The 8,944-nt window shown below is 36.3% G+C and overlaps 1 non-coding gene across 1 annotated transcript; it reads left to right on the forward strand.

The window, feature by feature from the left end:
* Positions 1-541: 541 nt before the first annotated feature.
* Trnaa-ugc (transfer RNA alanine (anticodon UGC)) lies at positions 542-616 on the forward strand. Its single transcript has one exon. It is a non-coding gene; the product is annotated as a tRNA-Ala (tRNA).
* Positions 617-8,944: the final 8,328 nt, after the last annotated feature.

The raw sequence follows: 8,944 nt of genomic DNA on the forward strand, positions 1-8,944 counted from the left end.
TCATCTCAGGTAATCTGCTGCTTGTGGTTTTGACTGTAGATTGCACGCTGCATTCAGTATGCTTGTTACACTCCTTGTGCTTCTGACACAGTCAGTCTTGCGTATTCACACCATCGTTGTATCTGATTAGATGCATATGACGCTGCAACCTCCTGCTGTTCTCTGAGACCGGTCCAGTGGGGTTACTTTCGGCCTCTATTAGTTTGTCGACTCATTTTTTTGAGCAGCAAAATGAACCTCAGTAATGTTCACATCATGTTCACGACTCTGGGGCTGGTGTTCATGTCGATTGTCTTGTCAATTCTGCCAATAACGGTTAAACTGTCGGTGATTTTCATTACCGCCGTGTCTGCTGTTGTGATTTCGTAATAATCGTAATAAACGACAAATTAATTATGAGAATGTATTAAATCAGCTTCAAAGTATGATGGGCAAACATCTATTAGGCGCACTACGAATGTAGTGGTGTGGACATGTTGGGAATGTGGATCTCACGGGGAGCGTGCAAGGGATAAGTCCCTGCAGACGCACTATCCTTTGTGCCCTCGGTGGCTCAGATGGATAGAGCGTCTGCCATGCAAGCAGGAGATTCTGGGTTCGAGTCCCGGTCGGGGCACACATTTTCAATATGTCCCCAGTGAAGTATATCAACGCCTGTTTGCAGCTAGGGTGTCTATTTAATAATCATTTCATTTCTAGCAAAGCTGCATGGTCATCCACGGTATGTGTTCTTTCGGGAACAGATACTACCGTCATATATAGTATTTAAAATCACTTCGAGTCAGATAACTTCTTCTGCTGTATGTAAGGTACGATTGCCAGTGCAAAGAAGTAGCTTTTGTTCTATTTGCGAATAATTCAAGTGTGTATTCTGTGCTTAGTGGAAATATATCTACAAAAAGTGAGTGCATTGTGTTACTTGAAGAACCCATGCAAACAATTCTTCCTGAATTGATAATTGCAAGAAGTTATTTAGCATATTTTCAGTCTCTGCGAAGCGAGCAGCGGTGATCATTGACTGGCCACAATTGGCCAACATTAGGCGGCGTATTTAAATTTATTTTTTTGTGTAACATATCACCACAGCCGGAGCAGAAAGAAAAGAATCATTTCATGTTATTCAATTAACTAAAGTGCAAAGCTTCACTAATTTTATTCCGTCAAAAAAATTGCATACTTTCAAAGATACGATTTATTCTAGATCAGTGAACTTAGCTTGCATAATATTTCGCCGAAAGCATTTGAAAAAAAATTGTAGGGAGCCTGGCGCTCATTTGAAGCATAATTTAATATTTATCTTTATATTGTATTATCCCTTTCTTGTGATACACTTAATAATAATAATAATAATTAATAACCACAGAAAGGAAGGGATACCATAAGTTTCTGATCTGTGACTTCTGTAATAAAGTTATCTTTTTCACTAAGCCATTTGCCCATTTCGTCTTTCATGGCTGTACAACAGTGGCCAAATTATTCTGGGATTATTTTCTGTTGATTTTTCGCAATATTCTAACATATTCTCACTCTACACAACAAGAGCAGCTTATACTTTCGCCTCCTCGGCAGCGAATCATTGTGTGCAGGAAGACTCGTCCTGTACACGAGAAATTTCGCTGATTTGTGTCAACAGCTCTGTTTTTCTTACTTTTGAAAATGTCGCATTTTCGTCGCCAGTTCGATTATAGTCTGCTGCTGTGTGGTCAGCATAGACTGCATGAATAATTTTACAGCATGTAACTTTTGTATGCAGCCTGTTTATGTGTTTGTATGTTGGCAGCTCTTTAGTCTGCATTAATAACTACGATAGCGCTGTGTGCCCTCTGTAAGAGACTCGTTGGCTGGTCGGACTCGCACTTTTTGAAGTGAATAACCAGCAGTGATGGCAGTTGGAAGTGAATAGCCAGCAGTGATGGAATGTGGAAGTTAATAGTTAGCAGTGGTGCAGGTTAGAGGTTTGAAGTGTTAGCGCGAGTGGATGGTCAGGACGTGTCTGTCATGGAGATTTAATTTTGTGTACGATTATATAATTTTTGAACTGGCTGTCACATTATTAAGGTAAAATTTGCTAAATACATGGTTTTCTCTGCAACAAAATCTTTCCTTCGCTAACCACATGCCTTTTAGTAGTTAGAATCTTTTTATTTTGCTGGCTGTATTGGTGCTTGCTGTATTGCTGTAGTTCGTGTAATGAAGATTTCCCGTGAGGTACGTGACTTATGAAATATATGGGTTATCGTTAGGATTTCTTCTAATTCAGGGCCATTCTTTTGTGTTAATTGTCTGTGTAGTCAGATTGCGTATCGTTTTATATTGTGGGTCATAAATTAATAGTATAACTTTGAGCTGTATTTGTCAGGGAGAATTCTGTAGGTCAGAAACGAGACGATAAAAAATAGCAAAGTGACACTTGCATACAATTACATTCTTAGTTTCATTATTAATAATGAAGTTTCACGTGTCGACCCTTGGACAAGGATATTTCACTGGAATCTTATGACTTTTTTGTAGTTTGAATAATTAATGCATGATAAGAAATTAGTTATTGTCTACTGCTAGCGAGTAATTGTATATAGAGAACTTCCTTTGTAGTTGTAGTTTCTTTTGTTATACTGTATTGTAATGAGGAAAGCAGTTGTGGCATGCATGTGGATTTACACCAAGTATCTCGCAGTAGCTTTTGCAGTTAATTAGCTATTTATTATTTTCAGTGCTCACTTGGTGTGTTTTCCTATGTTTGCTTTTCAAATGGTGTTTTCCGCGTGTTATTGTGTGAAATAATGTGGTAATTATGGCATGTGACAAGCGTAATACTATTCTGAAAGTAAATTGAGAAATGACAGTGACGACAAGCAAAGCTTGTTAGTGCCACCTTGTAGCGAACAGACGAATCTTCAAGACAGTAATTTGATAATTGTACATAGTGACATGGACAAGGCAGTAAATAATGGGTTACAAATGGAAACAATCAGTGAACTCGGAACTATTATCGATCGATCGGTCAGTAACTGTTCACCCCAGAAATGCGGAATAACAGCATGAAATCTTGCAAATACCATAGATTCAGGTTTTGCGTCTTTACCTGTTTCTCAATTTACTCAAGAGACACTTCCTGTTTTTTTTTATATATATAACTGTTGCTGGTGTGAATGCACTGCTGAAAAGCGCAACGGGACATGTTTCAATCACTCATGCAATGTTATTGTATTTAATTCAAAAACTTGATCAAAATCAGAAACAAATACTTCAACAAAAGGTAGAAAATCAGAAACAAATGCATCAACAACTTCAAAAGTCAGACGCAACTGAACAAACACATGAAGATTTAACCGATGAGACACCCGAAATCGAATCAAAATATCAAAAATTTTCTGAAGATGTAAAAACACAAATTTGTGAGCATTTTCAGCCTATTTTTTCGCGACATGAAAACACGTTACAGAATCATGAAGCAGCCATTAAAGAACTGCAGATTATTCTTCACGAAAAATTACACCAAAATTGACTGCGTTGCATTTACCGATAGGCCCTATGGTTACGCAACTTGCAAAAAATCAGGAAAACTTAAAGGACACAGTAGATACTCTAAAATTTAGTTCAGAAAAACACATGGAGGAATTCAGCACATTATCAGAAAAAGTAGTCCTACTTTCGGATCAATTAACAAATTTATCTATGAAGGTAGATGATGATCTGAATGATACAAGACTGTCAGCCTTTACTGATACAGAGGAGTATGAAGAAATTAGGAAATCCAAACAAAGTCAGAAACAAATCAACAGGCAACACAAAAGAGAAATGCAGGAAATACAAAATCAGTTGGCACAAGTGATACATGTGCTACATCTTTCAGAGGATACTCACACTCCGACATGGGGAGAGGTATTTAGAAATACAGAAAGTTTACAAAGCAATAATACATGGTATTTTGTAGATCTTGGAAGGAGTCGGCAAGGTGCAGCGAAGGCACTGCCGACACGACGTAAGAATGACAGATTTGAGACTTGGCATCACGATATGACTTTCACTGTACGCTCTTCATCACAATGCGTAAATTCAGAACATCCAAGAATTCTAGTAGTAACATACGTCCAGAGGCTTGGCTTCATCCATTTTCTTACTGCTTTCCTCGTAATTGGTTATTAGAGTACAAACAAACAAAAATTAAGATTATACCACATATCTCATGTAAAACCGTTTATTGAGACGTAATTTGCTTTCTGACTTAGTTCTTGCTATCAAATTTTTCACTTCACGTTACTATAACGCTTTGTCACACTAAGAAACTGTTAACATACAGCGATGTTTTGAAGTTAACTATCGCTTTGTCACACTTAGAAACTGTTAACATACAGCGATGATTTTAAGTTAAGTATCTAGTCACGAATCTATGGAATTTACTAAGTCAGTAATTCTACGAGTTCACTTTTATAGGGAACAGACGACACAGTCTTGTAGTGTGTACATTTTTGCTTGTTAGTTGTAGGATCAAATAACGACTATACGGTTTACATTTCTGGGACACATACCACTAATGAGGTTTTACTGCAATATTTTGGTTTACTTGAAAAGACGTTTTTATTTAAAGTACTTTCCGAGAGGTCACAGATGGCACAGTATTTGGTTTGTCAAACAGCTGCATGATTTTACTGCAACACTACTAACGAGTGAGACAATTTTCATTATTGCTTTTATGTTGTATCTATTTTATGTCTGCACAGTTTTTCTATGTTCTTCTGGAAAGCAAAAAAAAAAAAAAAATTGGTAATGACTTTTGTGGCATAGCTACAATGCGACAGCTTTTTTTCCATAACACAACAATACGTTACAGCACAGTACTTTCAAGTCACGGCAATGTACATAATAACCACGACATCAATACACATAGCACTTTACTTTTGTATTCGACAAAAGTAAGTACATTGATTTTTGGAGAACTTTACTTATGAACGGCGATAACTATGACACTTGGTACTTTTTTTACCGTTAAGCAGTGACAGAAATTATCTTACAGCACGAAGCACAGTTTAGTGCTACAGGACACGCATTTGAGTGATTATTTTTGTATTTGGAACATGTTTAAGAAATATTTTTGAACTACTATGATACAGAGAGGGTTTTCGGCGATACATTTCATTATGCAGTTTTAATCTGTAACATCTGAGGGTATAATTACATCCCTCATGGGGGTACACCTACTTTGTGTACCATGCGTGTGGCAAGCACAAGGAGCACTAGCTAATATGGAATTTGCTTATACAGTTTTACACATCGGTACCATATTTCTCTAACACAGAATTACACAGCAATCTGGTCATTTTAAAGAGAGAAACGAACATTTACTCCGTCAGTGACACACATGCCTACATAATTACACAGTTCTATTACTTCACATTTAGGAAATTCTACTTTGTACTTTGTGAACTGCTCACATACTTTCGGAACCATTGTAATACTACGAGAGAGTTGAGTGATGTATTTTGTATGGGATCATGATTTTTGAAGTACATTGAGGTAGATGACACTATTGAAACGAGCAGAAAATTTTTTGTTAGAGATTTTGAGATTATTGAAGGAAGCTACGACGATTTTGAAATTTGAATCAGGAGTTTTGATGATATCATCATGGCGACGATGTGTATTATGATGTTGAGATATGGTTACGATCGGTAAGGTGATGCTATATGAGGAATAAGTTTATACTGCATGTTTATTATGATGCAGTATTGAAGCAGTATCGACGTTTATGTATATGAACAATGAGTAGTGGTTAGGGACTCTGATTGTGGAAAAGAATGTTGGAAACCAAGTATTGTACTATAAGAGTTACGATATGTGAGTATATACGTGAATTTGAGTACCAAAACGCTGAAGGAAATTTTTGTACACTGTTATTGATGAAATTTCGTTTCTACACACTTCAACTGTAATTTTTTCGACCTGTGAATTTTTTTTTATCTGTATCAAATTGTCATTGTAGTGGAAACTGCTGTCATAAATGTTTGGGAAAGAATTTATGTGACTTGCCATAATGCTTTGCTTTGCTGGGTTGTGTGCTAGCTGCTTGAAATATACCCATTGTTATATTGCCTTTCAACTTTACTGGTGCCACTTCAGCCACTTTGAAGATCGCCGCACTCCTGCAAGCGCTCGCATAGCTGTAGAAAAGACAGGCTGTTGACCTCGCTATTGACATTTCTTTGCAGACCGCACCATAAACACGACACACTATTACTTGGAAACATATGATTACACTTTGGAGTTTGAACTTTGTGCTACTTAATGAAATGCTTATGAATTGATGAGAAATATTCTTACATCTACAAATCTGATTATGAGAAGTATCTTTCTATGAAACTTGAGAGAATTTTTACTGAGTTATAAAATGCCATATGGCTCATGAATGATGTTTTTATGCTTTGCTTTGTACATATTTGCTTATTTTATTTGATATCTGGTTTCTAGCTGTGCTGTAGCATTGATTTCATAAAATAAAATTTAATGCATATGCTAATGTGAACACTTACTGTCAACAGATTTATTAAATAATAATTTTATGATCCACATTCTGAAAAAAGAGCGCCTGGAAAGGAAAGATCAACAAGAAAGAGCATTTGAAAGGACTAGAACAGGAATTGCATACATAATTTCCTTTTTAAGGACTTGGTAATTTTTTGATAGAATAAATTGTTGTGGTGCACCACTCTAGTGTTAAGATGTGACATAGACATTAAGATGTGAATAGACATTTCCCTTATCTGCATTGCTATCTTTACTGTAATATTTTTTCTGCTTGTGCTTATTCATGTTTAGGCATACATTATTGCATTTGCTGCTGCTATTTGTCAAGCATTGTCCTACTGAATTTTACTTTGTATTACTCTGATAAGCCAGTGTTACCACTGATTTATTTTTCTTGTTTGCCTTATACTAGTTGGAAGGTTGCATTTGCTTTGCTAATTTAGATGCTGCTTGCTTTGCCAATTTGCAGTTTTTGTCATTGTTGTTTCTGTTAATTGTTTTGTGCTGCAATATTGCCTTGTAGTTTATATATCTGAGCTTAGTACATTTTAAGTTAGTTTAAGAGGGGGTATGGTATATAAGAAAATGAGTTGTGATGAGTTGGGATGAAATGCATTGAGAAGCTATGAGGAAAAGGTTTGGCCAAAGAGTATTGTATAATGAGGAACAATTATTTTGTTAGGCAGGACTTTCTTGGAAACAAATGATGAAGTAAGGAATATATGAAAGTATAAATACAGATAGACAGGACTTTTTTTGGGAACAATGTTGAATTAAGGGAGATCTCCGAGAAAAAATGAAGTTTTGGTTGGAAATGAAGTTCACAAGTACTGTGTGTTCTTTCTGTCTCTGTGTGTTTACCTGTCAAGATAAATTTGGTAGATTTTTTTCCCTTCTAATACTAAGCTGCATTTACTATGATGAGGAATACTGTTATCCTCAAATCTAACCTGTTTTTTACTTTGAAAAGATGTTCAGTCATTATTTATTCTGTTCTGTTTCCTTTTAATGCTCATGTGTCAAGTTAATGCTTCTAGGGATATTCTCATTTTTCATTTATCATTCCTGTAATACTCACATATATGTTTATTTCTATTCCTTTTGTAAAGCTTGTATTACTAAAAATGTTATCTGTATTATTATATTCTTTACAGTAATGATGTTTTCTTTACATTTGTTATTGAATTTGTAAGATGTAAAATTGAAATTGTATAGATACCAGTTTTTCAAGTTAAGTAAATAGTAGGGATTCATTTAACTGCACACATTTTGTCTGTTGGCCATAGTATATGTATGAAATGTCAGAGGTTATACTGCTGTGTTAGTATTTTCACATGTGTTGATAATTCAGAAATGGACTGGTTAACAGCATCGCCAGTTCTAAAGATATTGCAAAAAAAAGTTGTGAGTGCACAAGTAGTGGTTCATGGACTTGCTACATTGTAATCACGACTCTTCAACTGTGATTGTGCACCCGCACAGTAGTAACGGATGGCTGCTGGTCTCCTCTACAAGGACTACAGTGGGTCTGCACTTTTGGTGGCCCACTACTACCATAATTTCTACAAGGACTACAGTGGGTCTGCACCTTTGGTACCCCAGTACTACAATAACCTCTACAAGGAATACTGTGGGTCTGTTTCTGGTGGCCTGCCAATTCTACCAATATTCTTCAAGACTTCGATTGTCTCTGCTCTGGGTCTGCTATGTTGAGGCCCATTACCAATCTTCATGTCAAAAGTCCGTACTGTGTTTCTGTCAGGAGGACAACACTACTTCTTCAAGACCGCACGGAGGTCCACTACCTACATGTGCATTTTCTTTTACTGCTCAAACTTTGTGCATAAAACAGTCATAGACTACTCTTCTGGTAAATGATTAAGACTGTCTTTAGGGACTGTGAGGACAATTTTTTGCTTTATTGACCAACAGTAAATTACAAATTGTGTGCATCCGATCTATTCGATATTGTTAATATAAAATTTTTTTAACAAAATAGTCTCGGCCACTGCCCAAAACTCTTTGTAAAATTTTTTGAGAGGAGCACGGGGGCTATGTAAGTAGCCTGCTTATATGTTTGTATGTTAGCAGCGCGATAGTCTTCATTAATAACTCTGACAGTGCTGTGCGCCCTCTGTAAGAGACTGTGTGGCTGGTCGGTCTCTCAGTTGGGAGTGTATAGTCAGCAGTGATGGAGGTTGGAAGTTAATAGTTAGCAGTTAGCAGTTAGGTTAGAGGTTTGAAATTTAGTGCAAGTGGATGGTCTGGACGTGTGTCCATCATTGAAATGTAAGATTGTTGTAGATTATATAATTTCTTTGGAGCCGCATGTCACGGACGATTATGTAATTTTTTAAACTGGATGTCACATTATTAAGGTAAAATTTACTAAATACCTTGTTTGCTCTGCAACAAAATCTTT

The sequence above is a fragment of the Schistocerca nitens genome, chromosome 2 (assembly GCF_023898315.1).
Source record: "Schistocerca nitens isolate TAMUIC-IGC-003100 chromosome 2, iqSchNite1.1, whole genome shotgun sequence".
Taxonomy (NCBI): Eukaryota; Metazoa; Arthropoda; class Insecta; order Orthoptera; family Acrididae; genus Schistocerca; species Schistocerca nitens.